Source organism: Perognathus longimembris, chromosome 27, assembly GCF_023159225.1.
Source record: "Perognathus longimembris pacificus isolate PPM17 chromosome 27, ASM2315922v1, whole genome shotgun sequence".
Taxonomy (NCBI): domain Eukaryota; kingdom Metazoa; phylum Chordata; class Mammalia; order Rodentia; family Heteromyidae; genus Perognathus; species Perognathus longimembris.
The window spans coordinates 5,689,896-5,708,555 of record NC_063187.1 but is presented as its reverse complement, the minus strand read 5'-3'; the positions used below and the strand labels follow the sequence as shown (position 1 = coordinate 5,708,555).

The following is an 18,660-nucleotide window of genomic DNA, read 5'->3' as shown; positions in this document are numbered from 1 at the left end:
TGTTATTTCAAAAAGTAAAAGAAAATCCTGCCACCTAGTTTGACAGGTTATTTAATATACATCATGGGTGAGATTGTGATGGATAGAAATCTTCTCATTCATGGAGCATCCAATTTTCATGCCTTTTAGCTCACCATTGGGCCTTTTGATCAGGCCCTGAATGACCACAGGAAGTTCCCTGCTCTCTATTAGATGGCCTCAAAGGACACGTCGATAGCCACTGCCATGGTCTCCTTACTGCTTTACTTCAGATGGAACTGGGTGGGACTGTTAACCTTTCTAGATGAGAATGGCTTGTGGATACTTCATCTACTGAAATAAGAGATGGACAAGAACAAAGTTTGTGTAGCCTTCGACGTTGCACTCCCAAACTATGGCCTATCATTCGAAACCATGGGACGGTATAACCAGATTAACAAATCTTCACCAAATGTCCTCATCATATATGGTGATAAGGAATACTCAGTAGATTTCATGGAGTTTATTGAGCAGTATTTAATAAAAGTAAAGTTTGTATCCTGAGCTCGCAGTGGGAGTTACCCATGAAGAGGAGATATTTCATGCAAGGTTCATTCCATGTCCCTCTTGCTTTTTCACACCATCACCCAGATGTTTCTGGATTCACAGATTTTGTCAAGACAGTGAACCCTTCCAAATACCCTGAAGACTTTTTCCTTGCTCGGCTGTGGTTTCTCTCTTTTAATTGCTCAGATTTTGAGTCCGACTGTGTAACATGGGAGAACTGTCTTCATGAGGCCTCCTTGGATTGGTTGCCTGGGCACACTTTTGACATGACTATGTCTGGAGACAGTTACAATATATACAACGCTGTGTATGCTGTGGCCCAGGCTCTCCATGAGATGCTGCTATATCAAACAGAAGTACAAACAATAGAAAACAGGAAAGAGACAGTGCCTTCCCCTGCACAGGTAGGGCCTTCTGTTTCAAATGGCATGCACAATAAGCAAAGTAAATTCCTAGAGGACTTTCTTACCACATGAAATTAAATATTTTACTTATGTTCCCCAAACTAAAGAAATTAAATTTCTATAAATTTCTGTGAGATTTTCTAGTCATGTGCTCATATGCTTTTATGGAAAACAGGCCGGTAGCAAGAAAGAAATCAATTCCATGCATCTACTTTATTCTAGTATCTAGTAACCTCAACATACACATAGGTAATGGTGTAAAAAGAGTATAATCACCTTTTCCCTATGAGTTTCTAAGGATGACCTGCTGAGCAAGAGTATCTATATTTTTCGTAAGTAATTTAGATTCATTCTCCTTAAGGTATTAAAACTTGAACAAGCCCAAGCTGTAACTATTGACACCCGTAGAAATAGTTGTTGTGGAAAACTCTAGCTACCTGAGAATTGCTTCAGTTATAGATATTTAAATGAAATAGGTTTCTCTTGAAAAGAGGCCTTCTAGCACTTTGCTGTGTGGTCAGCTTTCAGGAAAATTATTCTTAGTCCTCCAAAGATTTTCTGCTGGAGTGCTTAATCAGGTGTCTGTGCTTTTCTTGAATTCTGAATCAGGGACTAAAGACATTGAGGAGCTATTCTAATTCTTTTCATTTTTCTTTTTTTTTTTAATCACATGAAAGTCTTTATTGCAAGCTCAAGCCTGGGCTCACGCTCTTCACTGATGCAGCGGGTCTGAATCGAGAGCCCCAACCCTCTCAGGAGCTTCTCTTAATTGAGCTTTTTTCTCTAACCACTGGGATATGCTTCAACATAAGATTATGTGTCTCTTCTAGCTGCACCCTTTTCTGAAGAACACCCAATTTCAGAATGCTTCTGGATATCAGGTGATTTTAGATGACAAAAGAAAATCGGAGGCAGAGTATGACATTGTGAACATTTGGAATTTTCCACAAGGTCTTGATCTTAAGGTGAAAATGGAAGTTTTCTCTATTTGCTCTACATGATCATCAACTATCTTTATCTGAAGATTTGGTAGAGTGGGCCGTAGGAACTACAGGGGTTAGTTTTTATTTAATTATAATGATTTTAAAAGCATATAAGTAAGTCAAATGTATAACTGATTGAATGCCAGCACTGACTCCTGTAATAGTAGCTATACAATTCTGAATGTCATGGTTTGAATTCAGGCCTAGCAGGAATAACTCTGAGACTCTTATCTTCAGGTAACCACCACAAAACAAGTCCTGGGTGCTGGCTTCTGCTTCTAATCCTCTCTACTTGAATGGCTGACAACCTCATATCTCAGATTATAGCTCATTTTAGAGCCCCACCAGGCAAAAGAATCTGTGAGAATCTATGTCACTAAAACACCTCAAAACTAAGCTAGAGCTTTGGATCAATTGGCCGATCATTTATCTTGAAAATAAAAATAGCTCAAGGACATCGCTTTGACACTGAGTTCAAGCTCCAGGATCAGCACCCTGCAAGAAAAATTCAGTTTGTTTCTAAATGTGAATTATGAATATTGTCTTAAAATACAAATTGCAATTTTCTTAGCAGGGTTCTAACACCAATGAAGAACCAAAGAATTGCTTTATGTATTTGAAAGGTTTTCTTAGTTCCCTTTGCTGGTGGTTACATTTAATGTTTAGTTGAGCTGCCACTTAGATCTCTTTCATGAGAGGAATAATTGATTGAGGTAGCACATAAAGCTTTTGTGGTGACAGGATGTGGAATCCAGAGCAGAATTCAATTCACTGACTGGATTTTGTGTACTAATATACTATTTTAAGGAATCAAAGTAGTCTAAATAAGGAAACTTTCAGAATGTTAGGAAAAGCCTAAACAGTTTCTGACACATATCTTATGTTCCTCAGCCTGTTCATTCTGTCTGCAGTGAGAGTTGTGGTCCTGGATTCAGGAAATCCCTTCAGGAGGGAAAGGCTGCCTGTTGCTTTGATTGTACCCCTTGCTCAGAGAATGAGATGGCTAATGGGACAGGTAAGTTCACAACAGAGGGAGAAATACAGGTTCTCTCCTAGTGCCCCACAAACCATGAAAAGGACTACCAATGTTATGTATTGGAATTGCAGTCAAAGTCTTCCATCATTCACTTAGTAGTTTAATTACAACAGTGGATGATACAGCTTCTTGAAAGAAAAAAATTCAAGGGCTCTGAATTGTGTATAGGATTAACTTTTTCTAGTAAAATATATGTATGTTTATTTAAATACTCAGTAATGATAATATATTTTCTATCATATGAAGTACAAAATCCTTTAAAGGATGTGGCCTCTATGTTTCGCAAAATTTTTTTACATTATAAAGAAAACACAGTTCTTTATTTCCTAGTTGTCCAGAACTGTGATTAAAGCAGAGAAAATGCTCTCGTTTTGTTCAACTCTTGTGCATGGCCTGACTGTATAGTTTCAAAGAATGATTGTATTCTCTCTTCTCTAGTGTTTCACAGGTGAGTAGGAGAAGCAAATAACACAATTACAAGGAAGGACCACAGTGCTCCTATCAATATGACACAGAGACTGAAAAAATGCAACATCTTTCAGTCTTCATTTTAAATACGGACATTGAGTTGTGTACAAAAAAGGCTGAAAAATATTATGGAAGAATGAAGAGATGTCTGAATTATTGTTAGAACATTAGGAATGGCAAAGAAGAAAATGAATGATTCTAATTGTAAATTAATAGTGTCAACTAGAATTTGGAGCCAAGTATAGGAACACGATCAAATTATAACAATAACACTAAGCATGTCTATTAATACTTGCTCATATGCAGTTGATGCTAGTAATTATCAATATGTCAGAATTTTTTCTAGGTAGGAATTTCATAATTTAATTTTATGCACTGGAAAGGAACTAATGGTTATTTGTCTTCCATACAAGAAATGGAGCAGTGTGTGAGGTGCCCAGATCACCAGTATGCCAACACAGAGAGAAACCAGTGCCTCCTAAGAGCTGCAAGCCTCTTGGCTTATGGGAAGCCCGTGGGGATGGCCTTGGCCTGCATGGCTCTTGGTTTATCTACACTCACAGCAGCTGTTCTTGGGGTCTTTGTGAAACATCACAACACCCCCATTGTCAAAGCAAATAACCAGGCTCTCAGCTACATCCTGCCCCTCTCCCTTATCTTCTGTTTCCTCTGTTCCTTGCTCTTTATTGGCTATCCCAACCCAGTCACTTGCATTCTAAAGCAAACTACATTTGGAGTTGCATTCACTGTCGCTGTTTCTGCTGTTTTGGCCAAAACTGTAACTGTGGTTCTGGCCTTCAAGGTCACTTCTCCAGGGAGAAGGATGAGGTGGCTGCTGGTGTCAGGGGCTCCTAACTTCATCATTCCCATCTGCGCCCTGATCCAGGTGACTCTCTGTGGAATCTGGCGGGGAACCACTCCTCCCTTCATCGACTCAGACACACACTCTGAACATGGCCACCTCATCATCCTGTGTAACAAGGGCTCCCTCACTGCCTTCTACTGTGTCTTGGGATACCTGGGCTCCCTGGCCCTGGCCAGCTTCACTGTGGCTTTCCTGGCCAGGAACCTGCCTGACACCTTCAATGAAGCCAAGTTCCTGACCTTCAGCATGCTGGTGTTCTGCAGTGTGTGGCTCACCTTCCTGCCTGTCTACCACAGTGCCAAGGGTAAGGTCATGGTGGCTGTGGAGGTCTTCTCCATCTTGGCCTCCAGTGCAGGGCTCCTGGGCTGCATCTTTCTCCCCAAGTGCTACATCATCTTGATACAGCCTGATATAAATTGTGTGTATGGCTTTAGGGACAGAAAATGCCCTGGGCATATTAAGCCCTCCTAAGAAGATACTTACATATTTGTTTGAGCATCTTACCTTTGCCATTAGATATTAGTTTACACAGTTGGAATCATTTCAACAAATAAGCAACTATTATTCATTTTTCTAATCATGACACAGTCAGAAGTTGTAGCTAGAGTCAGGTCAATTGGTATTTCATTTCATATATTTTGGGTTCCTCCTAGTTACTATGCACTTAGTTCCAGTTTCCTGATGGTTCAGAGATATTGAAGAAAAACAAAGAATATCAGCCCTTGGCACACTGTCACTCCTCAAATCCTTGCTGATCAGTTGGTTGACTGCAATTTGAGGACCACAATTCAAAGCCAGCCCCAGCAGGAAAAGACTCTGAGACTCAATGATCAATAATCCCCCTCCAAAAAGCTGGAAGTGGTGCTGTATCTCAAGTGGTAGAATACTGGCCTTAAATATAGTTTCTTAATAATAATGCACAGGCCTTGTGTTCCAGCCCCAAGACAGGCACACACACACACACACACACACACACACACACACACACACACACACACTCACTCACAGAGAATACCAGGACTTGTGATGTGGGGGAGAGGAAAGAGGTCAAGGGGAATCAGGGTAAATGAATGGACAGATGGAGGGTGAGCAAATGGATTTTCAATATTCGATGCCTACATGTGTAAATGAAACTAGCACACATGAGAGTGTGGGTTGGGAGAGCTGTGGATGAGAGATCAAAGTGGTGACAAGGATCAAGATGCCTTGCACACACATGGTAACATGGTAAATTGCAGCCTCTCTTTAGATGTGTTTGTGTGTATGTATGTGTGTGTGTTTGTGTGTTCCAGTTATAAAGCTGGCACTTTGAGCCTGAGTAATGTCCCTGAGCTTCTCTTGTTCAATCCTAGTTCTCTACCGCTTGAGAAGCAGCACCACTTCTAGCTTTTTCTAAGTAGAACGTTTCTGCCTGGGCTGGCTTTAAGCTTGATCTTCGATGTTTGCTTTCTTAATAGGGAGCTCAAACTGTGAGAGTGCTAGCCTTGAGCTGGAAAGCGGAGGGGCAGCACTCAGGCCCTGAGTCCAAGTCCAGGGATGGGCTATGAAAAATGCTAAAGGTGTATTAATACCAGCATCACCAAGTCACTCCAGGTACAAAAGTTATGGAGCACCCAGAGGCGGTAAGCCATTGCTTGGATGGCAGAGATGGTGTCAGATCCTAGAGTTACTTGTGTTTGGCGTTTCAAAAGTTAATCAGAGCTGGGAGGACCCAGAAGAATAGTTCATAAGCATGCCACTTATTGCCCATGTCTATCTACTTTGTAACTGGACCAGAACTTCCATTCATCTTTGGTAGTGGGTAGTCAAGCTAAGTTTGGTAATGGGGGATAGTTTAAAATCCCAACCCCCTGCATCTCCTCAAAGCCTTGACTGGCAGTGAGAATTTTATGCTGATACAATTGTACAGGAAAGACTGTTCATGGATCTGAGATCTTGTCCTTATTGAGATCTAAGGCCTGCAAAGGTAGTTTAGGCATCGTTACATCGTCACTTTCCCCATCCAGAGAGGATAATGCTTTTACAAACCAGAGTGCTAAAAGAGTACCATGTTATATCCCAAAAAGAAGTGTGTGCAATTGTTAAAAGGTTAGCTATTTACTCCAGTTTGGATTAAAGTTCCTAGTAACATCTAGTCCTCACAACCCCTTGGTAAAGTAGGCTAAGGATCTTTAGGTTCCTGGCTACATAAGGTCAATACCCCTGAGTCAGCCTGAAGAAGTTACTGAAGATGGATGATCTCTGCCCATCAGCTCCCCCTTCAAGATCAAGGAACCAGAGTCATTAAAAATTAATAATAATCCTAGCCTTATGAGAAATATTTGATTACTGAAAGTTATTGCCCTGGAAAAATTATGGCCAAAGGCCATTGCCTAAAGCTGTCTTGAAATTCAGTGATGTGCCAGCCTACACTAGGAGATTTCACTAAAGTTATGCTTTAGGTTAACTGAGGTTAAGCTTCTCTAACCAGTCTATGGAGAAAGTTGCAGGTAACCCAGCAGTAGCTGTGACATTCTACTGGAGCCACTGGGAGCCACTGCTGCCGGAAACCACCATGGCCCCTGCCCATTCCATTTGAGTGAGGATCAAGGACAGCCTAACAGTCATCTGGAATAATCTACATCTTCACCCTGAGCACCCCTACCATGGAACAAACAGATGGGACTCTATCACATGCAGCTGATTTCTGCTGTAAAGTGCTGTGGATCTGCTGACACTAAATTTTTTGGAAGGACATTCTTGAGTTGACTGGAGTTAACTAGCTCTATTAAGAACAATGTATATTTTTATTTTTATTTTTTGCCAGTCCTGGGCCTTGGACTCAGGGCCTGAGCACTGTCCCTGGCTTCTTTTTGCTCAAGGCTAGCACTCTGCCACTTGAGCCACAGCACCACTTCTGGCTGTTTTCTGTATATGTGGTGCTGGGGAATTGAACCCAGGGCTTCATGTATACAAGGCGAGCTCTCTAGCCACTAGGCCATATCCCCAGCCCCGAAAAATGGATATTTTAAGAGATTTTCAAGTAGACAATTCCATGGAACTGATGGCCTGATGCAAAATCCAAAGCATGTATGACAGGCTGGAGAGTCACTTCCAGGCAATGCCTGGAGGAGGAGGTGTGTCAAGTGTATTAGAGTGTGTCCAGATGGATTACGGTTTGACCTCAGAGAAGGGAGGGACATAACTGCCATCAGGTGTGCCAGGTACCAAGGTAACTGGACAGAGATTTAAACTGCTGGTGGCATCTTCATGGAGACCTACTGGGGTAAATCTTTCAGATGCCACTGGCCAACCTTAGGCACTTAGAGGCACTGGAAACTGGAGAAATCCACTCTAAAATTGTAACTCATGATAGTTGGTTCTGGTCTGGTTTCTTATGAGCAGAAGTCCCATCAGACTGACCTTTGCCCCATCTTTGTTTTCCCGAACAACCTGTGGTTGAAGTCACAGTAAATTGCCTTGTTGTAGTTGACAGTTTAAAACTCTAGCTGCAAAGAAGCTCCAAGAAATGTAAAGAAGAAAGTTAGTATAGAAAGCCTTGGAGAAAGGGATAGAGGAAACAAAATGGTTTCCTCTGGATAAGAAAGGGATTTGAAAAGTAAGATTGTCAATTGTCACAGACTGTTCAAATTGTCAATTGTCACAGAAGGTTCAAGTAAATCGCTGATGATCTGAGTAAGTAGAAGAGGGCACAAATGGGGATAAGGAAAGACTTTCCAAACAGAATTGGGGGAGACAATTGATTCCCTTTAGATTAGAAAAAGGAAGATATTCCTTAAATTTTGAGTATATAGCAAGTGGTATCAGTATGTTTTAAAATTAGAGCATATGAGTAAAGTTGGTATGTAAACAAATTGGCTAAAATATAAATAGGGTCAGAATTGGGGCTTTGATGTGAAAGTATGTTTATATGTACCTGCATTTTCAGGGGTAAGGGACTTGTGTGATGTCATCTAAATGTAAACCAGAAAGATCTCATGTAAATCTCTGTAACTGGTTGATTCCCCCACTGAGATGGTCTTGCAAAAGTAGGTGAAGTTTGGATTTGCTCCTCATGTATAGCTTTAGGAAAAGGGTGGTGTTTTTATGTCAATCAATCAGGATTCATTAGGAAAGCTTGGCATTTGATAAAAATATAACAGAAAGCAAAAGGAGAGAACTGGTGTCAGCCACTGTTCTCCTAGTCACCATGGGCAACTATCCTGATAGCTGTGTTAACAGGCCCTTTGGTGCTACTACTCTGGGCCCTAACTATTTGCCCATGCCTTACCTCAATACCAGCCCCATGACATGAAAGCCATTGAAATGGACATGAGGGAGCCATGATTGGCTGCCAAGGTACCTAAGAGTAGGGGGAGCAATGTAGAGCCAGAGTGAAGGACCAGAGTAACTCCTTATTTAACTCAGACCCCATTCTGTACCTGACTGATCTTACTGTAAGCCCTACCCCCCACCCCTCGCTTCCCAGTAAAAACCATAAAATAACCTGGAAAAGAAAATTCACAGAGAAACCATAAAGACCCATAAGATTGACCGGCATAGAAGGAAAACACGTTTTGGAGTACTTCCAGAACACCCCCACCCAGGTGTATTTTCCAGTATCTAAATAAAAGATGCTATGATGTATGTTAAGTCCCTGCCTTACCCAAAGAATGTATAAAACAGCTGGAAGCCCTAGGCTCAGGGCCTCTTAGGGTCATGTTTACTGAGTCCAGGAAGGACTGATGTAGCCTGAAAAAATACCCTTTTTGCTGCTTGCATTGGTATTGGTCTCTGGTGGTCTTTTGGGGGATCCCAACTTGAGCATTTCAAGGCTTCTGTCCCGCCTGGGGGTGGGGAGAGGGGGGCAAACATCACTGTCACACAGTGGGACTTGCAGATTGTTAAAAATTAGATTAAATGAATGAACAAATAATACATAAACTGGGTAGAAAGGAGAGCATGGAGGAGCTACAGCCCAGGAGGGAAAACTGCAATCTGCAGTGATCTTCCATTACTTCCAAATTCTAAAAAGAGATGACCTCACAGAGAAGATGGTGCCCTACACCCTGACACTGCACACACCACAGACCCACATACAGAATCCAGCATGCCAGACAGCTATAGACTGCACTCCAGGAAAGCCAGGAGACCTGATGTAACCTACATTGTCCCTGGTGACCTGTTCCGTCAGAGCCTCTTAGATACTATGTCTGTTCTACCATCCTAGTCCCATGGAGCTGGGGGTCATTTTGAACAAGGGAACTCTGGGATATGTAATTCTGGCTCAGCAAAGAGGGCAAAGCCTGAAACAACATTAGTGCAGACCTCAGTGCCTGCCTAAGTCACTGCTGTTCATAATGTCCACACTTAAAAAACACTCCCCAGCACCCAATTATAATCTGATGGAGAAACTTGGATATTTCTGACCATCTAAGGCTGCAAAAACTACTCTAGAATGTTTTGTTCACTTCCTACCACATTAACCACTAATTCTAACCCTGTAATTCCTCCCTCACAGCAGAAGAGGGATGAGTGAAATGCCACCTCACGAGCTAAGCAAATAAAATCGAAGAGCTTGTTCATTTTGGTTTTAATTCAATACATGAAATTGGAATCTGTGTACAAAAATCAGTTTCTCTAGTAGAGTCAGCTGGGTACCAACCAGCAGGAAAGTGGACCACATAAAACTACTGAAAGACAAATTTCTATTTTGGAGAAGGGGGAACTATATCTGGGTATTAATAACCCCAACAAAATGCATTGGCTGAAATCCTTGCCATGAAAGTGATGAGAGAGAAATAAATAGAGACAGACACAGAGAGACAGAGTGACGGAGAAACAAAGAGAGAGGAGATGACAGACTGACAGAGATACAGTGACAGATCAAGATAGACAGAGAGACAAAACAAGCTGCCAAAGACAGAGCCACACCCAGTACGCCTACACAGGGTGTCACTCCCCGGATTAATTCCAACTGTTCTTCCAGTACAAAGTGATAATATTAGGTACTCCAACCACACTGCCCAGCTTCTCTTTCAAATGCAAAGTACAGTGCACAAAAAGACTTTCCACTCTTATCCCTTAATCTCTTCAGAATTTTCACAGACATTCCACTGCCCTGACCCTGACAAAAACCGAAAAGAGTACCTAGCCCAAATTTACAGCATCCACAGGCTTCAGGGTATTCCAAATCTGTCTTTTCCTCTCTCCCTTCCTCCCTCTCTCTCAAGCCCCATTTCTCTCTCTATCTCTCTGTCTCTCTTTCTTTTCCTTTCTTCCTTTTCTTCTTTTCTTTCTGGCCTTCTTTCTTTTGGTTTACCTGGGTACAAATATAGTGAATATTTCTTATAGAAGAGCAATTGAAGTATTACCCACATTCTCATGCCATTTTCATCAAATCTCAACAATGACTGCATAAACTATGGAGGAATCTCAACTTCAAATGTGTAGGAGATAAATAATTCTCTTGCTTTCGTGGGAGGTCCTTTCCTATTTGATATTAATCCTCCCCTGCACCAACACAAACACACATTTTCTCCAACGTTTTATCTAGATATTTTTGTCTTTGGAAATGTGTCATTGTTCAAATTTTATTTTTGAACCATCCATGGGGATGGAACTCAGGGCGTGGGTACAATTCATGAACTTTTGTGGGCAGTGACCACACTCTACTACTTAAGTCATAAGTCTATTTTAAAAATCAAACAGAGAGAGAGGGGGGGAGGGAAGAAAGGAAGGAAGAGGAAAGAGAAAGGAATAAATGAAGGCAGGAATAAAGAAAGAAGGAATAAAAGAAATAAATGAAAGGAAGGAAACATGAAAGGCAGAAAAGAAGGAAGGTATGAAGGCTGGCAAGCATGTAGGGAACTAAGTAGGAAGGAAAAGAAAGGACAAAACAGTAGGAAAGAAGGAACAAAGGACAGAAGAAGGAAGAAAAAAAAGGTATGGAATGAAAAGGGGAAGAAATACAATAGGAAGAAAACGAAACAAAGAAAATGAAGAAAGGAAGGAAAGAAAGAAGGAAGGAAGGAAGGAAGGAAGGAAGGAAGGAAGGAAGGAAGGAAGGAAGGAAGGAAGGAAGGAAGGAAGGAAGGAAGGAAAGAAGGAAGGAAGGAAAGAAGGAAGGAAGGAACGAAGGAACGAAGGAACGAAGGAACGAAGGAAGGAAAATCTTATGGGCTGAAGGGAAAAAACACAAAAACGGAATGTCCAGCAGGCCTTGTGGATGCTATAGAGCTGGGCTGGATGCTCTACTTCGTTCCTTCACAGGCCCAGGGCAGTGGAGCATCATGGGAATGCCTGGAGGTTTTGAGGGATAAGGGTGGGAATTCTCTTTGCTTCAATGTACAGTTCCAAGAGCAGGCTGGGACCAAGCCCTTAATCCTATCACTTTTGCCTTGGGAGCTCAGTTTGAATTAATCCAGAGAGTGAAACCATGTCTATGCAGGCCAGATGTCGCTCAGAAATCGCATTAGAAGCTGCTCTCTGATTCATTGAGATGGGATAGGGAGGGTGGGACTTGAGGGTATAAAGATGCCCAGGGATCAGAGAACAAAAGTAGAGTCCTGAAGCCCGCAGTCGGTGCCTGGCCCTGCTGGGATCTAGAGAGCCCTGCACACCTGATCCACCTCTCATCCACCAAGAAGACCGAGGAGACCCCACCCTCACTCCAGCATCTTGCCACACACAGTCTGCTGAGCCACCCGGCCCTGGCCATCTCTGCCGTGGACGATCTGCCAGTGCTGCTGTTCCCTTCCCTCTTTATGGAAGCCTATACAGGGGGTCAGAGAGATGCTGAAGGCCATGGTACAGGCCTGGCCCTTCCCCTGCCTCCCCCTGGGGGCCCTGGCAGAGTCACCACGTCTGGAAACTGTCAAGGCTGTCCTGGATGCCCTCGATGCACATCTTGCCCAGAGGAGCACCCCAGTTGGTGGACCCTAAAAGTGTTCAACCTGTGGAATGACCACCCAGAGTTCTGGACACAAGGATATACCTCCATGGTCCAAATATCCTATTCAGACAATCTGAATGAGAAGACAACACTGAGTTGTTGTTGTGGGATGACTGAAGGACAAGCTTTGATCACAACCTTAGACTTGACCATCAAAAATGTCCATGAAAACATTGGCACCTTACCTGAGTTGGATGAAATATCTTCACATCCTCAAATTCCCCATGATGGGTGCAGGTTTCTAGACTTTCAGCCCCAAATGGGAGGTATATCTGGAGCAGCTGAAGCACCTACAGGAGATTCATGTGCAAGCTATCATCTTCTGTTATGAAAACATGCCCACCATCGTCAGGAGCCTGCCACGTTTGAAGGCCTTGTCTCTGAGTCATTGTGTGATGATGGAATACCACCTTTGGTTTCTGTTCCATTGTCCCTACACCAGGCAGCTGAAGCACCTGTGTCCGAGGAATTTGTTCATGGACATTTTGAGTCGTGAGCCTCTGGTAGCCCAGTTGGGGCATGTAGCCCCCACCTTGGAGACCATGGCCCTGGAGTCTTGTTGTATCACTGATTCGGAGCTCGCATTCATCCTGCCTACCCTGAGCCAAGCTCGAAGCTCCTCTTCTTTGGGTTCTATGGAAACCACATCACCATGTCTGCCCTGCAGAACCTCCTGAGCCACAGGGCCAGGCTGGGCCATTTGAGACGAGGACTCTATCTTGCCCCTGTGGAAAGCTACTGCCCTCAAAGTTGGTGACAGGAAAGCATGGACCCTGGGAGATTCACTCAGATTTGGGCAACCTTGACACAGCCATTGGGAGGTATGGAGACAAAACAGAAGGTCCAGATCTGTACCCATTTCAGTCATTTGAGGAACAAATGTCAATTCTACAGCCTGGATCCCGATGGCTCCTGGCTATTTACAAAGGAGGATCTTCCTAGCCTTTCTGCTCTGCCTGTGTGTTTGGGTTTCTCTCTTCAGAAAGCTCTTCTCAGCATCAGAAATGAATCCATGGACAGACGTACAGTCTACAGGGGACCTAAACTCCAAAGTTCAGTGTGAATGTAAGATACAGGAAGGCTGGAGCTAGACTTTTCAGTTCAATCATAGGAGACTCAGGAATTTCTGAATGCCTTGAGGGTACATGTGTCCTGCACACACACCATCAGGAATATAAACTGAATTTAGCCTGGAAAGAACTGAAGTATTATCTTGTTTTTCTTAAGGGTTATAAGCAAACCTCAAAGTTGGGGACAATCCCTAATGGTCTATAATTTACTGTAATAAACCATCGAAAATAAAAAGAAAGGGGAAGCTTGAGGAGAATGATATCATTTTTCAGTACAACATACAAAAAACATGAAGGAAGAAATGAAGGTAGAGAGGTAGCAGGAAGGAATGGAAGAAAAGATGGAGGAATGAAGGAGGGAGAGAGGGAAGGAAAGAAGGAAAGAAGGAAGGAAGGAAGGAAGGAAGGAAGGAAGGAAGGAAGGAAGGAAGGAAGGAAGGAAGGAAGGAAGGAAGGAAAGGAAACAAATAGAGAAACAGAATCTGTGGATGCTATAAGGTTGGGCTGCATGCACTTCTTGGATCTGTTGCAGACTCAGAGCTGTGGAACATCTGTGGGAATATCTGAAGGGATTAAGATATAAGACTAAGAAGTCTTTTTGGTGTACTGTGTTTTATGTTTCAAAGACAAGCTGGGCTGTGTGCGTCTCACCTTGAATCACATTACTTTTGGTTCAAACCAGTGCTTGAAATCATCTCTAGAGCCACACCCAACTCAGGAGGTAATTGGTGTGGCTCAGAAATCCCATCAGAAACTGCTCTCTGATTGGTTCATATCCAATGGCGGGGGCCAGAGGATGGCATATACAGATGCCCAGGGATCAGAGAACAGCAGCAGAGTCCTGGAGCCTGCAGTCAGTGACTGGCCCACCTGATCCACATCTCATCCACCAAGATGAGCACCAGGACCCCACCCTCGCTCCAGTGTCTGGCCATGCAGTCTGCTCAGAAACCAGGCCCTGGCCATCTCTGCCTTGAAGGATCTTCCTGTGATGCTGTTCCCTTCGCAGTTTATGGAGGACTAAATTGGGGGCCACAGAGAGGTGCTGCAGGCTATGGTGCAGACCTGGCCTTTCCTCTGCCTCCCCCTGGGAGACCTGGCACAGTCACCAGACCTGGAAACCTTCAAGGCTATTTGGATGGGGTCAATCTGCTTCTTTCCTAGAAGGAGCGCCCCAGTAGGTGGAATATACAAGTGTTCAACTTGTGGAATGAGTACCCAGATTTCTGGACACGAGGATATACCTCCATGGTCCAAACATCCTATCTAGACAATATGACTGGCATGTCAACAGGGAGTCACTGTTCAGGGACGACTGAAGAGCACCCATTGAGGATAATCCTGGACCTTACCATCAAAGATGGCACCCAGGATGATCCCCAAGCCTTCCTGCTCCAGTGGGCCCAGGAGAGGAAACAACAAGTTAAGCTGTGCTCAAGGAAGCTGCACATTCTTTCTGGTTCTATCTCTGAAATTCAGAAGTTGCTGCTTGTGGTGAATCTAGACTCCATCCAGCAACTGGTGGTGAACAAATTCTGGCGTCAAGAAACCATAAAAACATTTACACCGTACCTGGGCCAGATGAAGAACCTGTGTATCCTCCACTTCTCCAAGATGGGTGCTGACTAGTACAATTTGGGTCCCATGCAATTCTGGCATGATGGCCAATTGGAGGCACAAGTAGGGCAGTTACAGCATGTGCAGGCACTTCATGTGGAGAATGTCATCTTGTTTGATGGAAACCTGGCCACCACGCTCAGCAGTTTGAACCCTCTGAACAATTTGTCTCTGTGTTCCTGTGCAATGACAGAAACTGATCTGAAGCTTCTGTCCTGGTGTACCTTCACCCAGCAGCTCCAGCACCTGCAGCTGAGGAGTTTGCCCATGGACCACTTCAGTCCTGAGACGCTGCAAGCCCTGCTGCTGCGAGTTTCTGCCACTCTGGAAACACTGGCCTTAGAGGACTGTGCCATCACTGATGCCCATCTCTAGCCATCCTACCCTCTCTGAGGGAGTGCTCACAGCTCAGCTTCTTCAATTTCTGGGCAATCTGCTCTCAGGGCTGTGCTGAAGAATCTCATTAGCCGCAAGCCAGGATGGGTCATTTGAGATAAGGGCTCTATCCTACCCCTCTGGAGATCTACCTACCTCAAGCTGGGGTAATATAGAACGTTGCTCTTGTGAGATTTGCCCACGTTTGGGCTGTCTTGGCCCAGGCATTGAGATACATGAGAGACATGTGGACCCACGAGGTCCAGTTCTGTACCAAATTCTGTCATCACCACAAAAAATGCCAATTCTATAGCTTGGCATCAACTGGTTCCTGGGTGGTGACAGAGGATTTTCCAGAACTTTCTGCTCTGTGTGCATAGTCAAGCACCTCCCTCTTGGAATCTCTTCTCAGCATCAGAATAATATCTGGGACAGAAGGGCATTCTCCAGCAACCTAAACTCCAAAGTTCACTGCGGCTGCAAGAGACAGGGTGTTTATTCTTTAGCTTTTCACTTCAATCCTAGGTCTGGAGCCCCAGGAGTTTCTGTGTGCTTGGGGGGACATGTGTCTTGTGCACACTTGATGAGGAATCTGGAGTGAATTCAGCAGGGAAAGAACTGGAACACAATTTTCTTTTTATGAATGGTTGTAAGCAAACTTCTTTTTTTTTTTTTGCAAGTATTGCTTTTGTAGTTATTTCTCTTTCTTTACCCTGTGTCTCTCAAATTTGGTATTCCCTTTGAATTTCCTATTTCCAATACCAATAAACACGGTTTCCAATATACTCAGATACGATTATAGAGATAGTGTAGGTACAACCATAGGAAGGTGATACAAGAACATCATCAATAATAGAAACTACACATACACATAGGACGTTGAAAGTAGTTACAACTGTGATATATCAATTGTTTCCATAACATGGAGTTCATTTCACTTAGCATCATCTTATGTGTTCATAAGCTAATGGGCCTTGTGATGCTCTGCTATGGCTTGCCTAAGCCAGTACTAATTATTCCCGATAAGGGAGGCCATAGAGTCCATGTTTCTTTGGGTCTGGCTCACTTCACTTAGTATAACTTTTTCCAAGTCCTTCCATTTCCATACAAATGGAACAATGTCATTCTTTCTGATAGAGGCATAAAATTCCATTGTGTATATGTACCACATTTTCCTGATCCATTCATCTATGGAGGGGCATCTGGGTTGGTTCCAGATTCTCGCTATGACAAATTGTGCTGCGATGAACATTGTTGTGCTGGTGGCAATTCTTAATGACCCAGAGATATAAAAAGCAGTATTGTCTGGGGTTGGTAAAATTTTATGGACAGTCTTGATGACAGATAGCAATATATATCCATGAGGGTTAGCATGTCGATACACAGCCAATGCAATCAGATATCATCAGTAGGTGAGAGATTTGGCTCAACTCATCATCCGCTGATATTCCTACAATGTTTCTCCACATTTACACAATATGGTACTTGTGCCAACCCTCGGGTTCGTATTTCAGTTTCGCCCCACATAGCACAGACTTTGGTAATAGTCATCCACTCTATTTATTGCCATTTTATGATGTCTGACATCATTTTTTCTCTCTCATATCTGAAATTTCTCCTGTTCATATTCATCTTTCTGAAGGAGCTAGGATTACAGGTATGAGCCACCAGTGTTTGGCTAGCTTTCACCTCTTGGTTGGTCTTTTTTCCTCAAGGCTGATGGTTTACCACTTGAGCCACACCTCACTTAGGGCTTTATGTTGGATAAGTGCAGATACGAGTGTCATGCACTTTTCTTTCACAACTGCCTTTGACTCAAGACCCTAGGAATTCAGCCTCATGACAAGATAGGATTTGAAATATGAGGCACTAGCCCAGGTAGCTTTAATTTCTTGCGGTATCTGCAATTTTTATGTTAACTTCACCAAAACTATGTTTTGGGGATTTAAAAATGTTTTCATTCTTGAATTAATACAATTTATATTAAGAATGAGTTTTATTGTGACACATCCATAAAGTGCATTGTACACTTGGAACCAAAATCTGTCCTCTTATATTGATTTTCTACTAAAGAAATTCATCAATGATTGTCAAAATCTACCCCTGTGTTGTAAAAGATCTCCATGAAGAACTGGCTACTTTCTTATATACAGTTTTTTTTTTATAAAAGTGCATGAATGAAATAGAGGAGAATAAGTAATTTACTTATGAACATAGCTTTAAACTCAACTCTGAAATGAGAAGCCTATAGCTCTCATGTCATTTATGAAACAATGTTTACCGAGGTAAAAACAAGCGATGAAAATATTTCAAGCTTAATTTCTCTGGTCCTGACATCTCAGCTTGATATTTTCCATTCCCTCACTGCCTAAATTTATTTTTCAGTTCCAGTAAGCACTCTAAAACAAAGCAGCACAGTAACAAGGATGAAATGAATTCCATGTTCTGCAAAGATTTTCAGTTACAAATCACTTCCACATATATCACTGATGCTTTGAAAACTGTAACTTCATTTTTAACCTATGAGTTTGTTATGTAATGGTAAAGCAGATCTGGGTGAACAGAATTACCCAGAATTTTCATAAATGACCAAGTTCCATTCTACTATGGTATTAAAAATATAACAAGCCCAAACTAGAGTCATTCATAAAATTAGTGGCTTTGGCAAACTGTTGCTTTGGCAATTGAGAATTGCTTCATTCATGATTATATGTAGAATTAGTTTCTGCTCACATTAGGCCTTTTCACTCCTTTCTGAGCAACCAGGACCCAGAAAGATTATTTTTATTCCTACAGAGATTTCCTTCTGGGATACTTTATTAGATGCCTATTCTATTCTTTAATTATAAATAAGAGATTTAATGAGACGTTGAGCTTTCTTAGATAAAGTTTTCAGTCTTAACTCTGGAAGATACTTCACCATAAGATGATGTGCCTCTTTTAGCTGCACCCTTATCTGAAGAACACCCAATTTCACAATCCCACTGGTGATCGAGTGATTTTGGATGAGAAAAGAAATTTGGAGGCAGAATATGACATTGTTAACATTTGGAATTTTTCCGAAGGTCTTCAACTTGAGGTGAAAGTGGGAATGTTTTCTCCATATGCTCTACATGGTCATCAACTGCCTTTCTCTGAAGATGTGGTAGAGTGGTCGATAGCAACTACAGAGGTGTTTGGGCTTTAATTGTAATGCCATTAAGGACAAATGAGTAATCAAAATTCACCTTTAAAATGTATGCCTGATTGAAGGCTGGGAATGTGGCTTAGTGGTAGCATGCATGAAGTCCTGGGCTGGATTTCTCACTATCATATAAACTGAAAAAGCTGGAAGTGGCACTGTGACTCAAGTGGCAGAGTGCTAGCCTTGAGGAAAAGAAGCTC

General features: G+C 42.6%; 1 pseudogene; it reads left to right on the top strand.

The window, feature by feature from the left end:
- Positions 1 to 324: 324 nt before the first annotated feature.
- On the top strand, positions 325 to 12,891 carry LOC125342779 (annotated as a pseudogene).
- Positions 12,892 to 18,660: the final 5,769 nt, after the last annotated feature.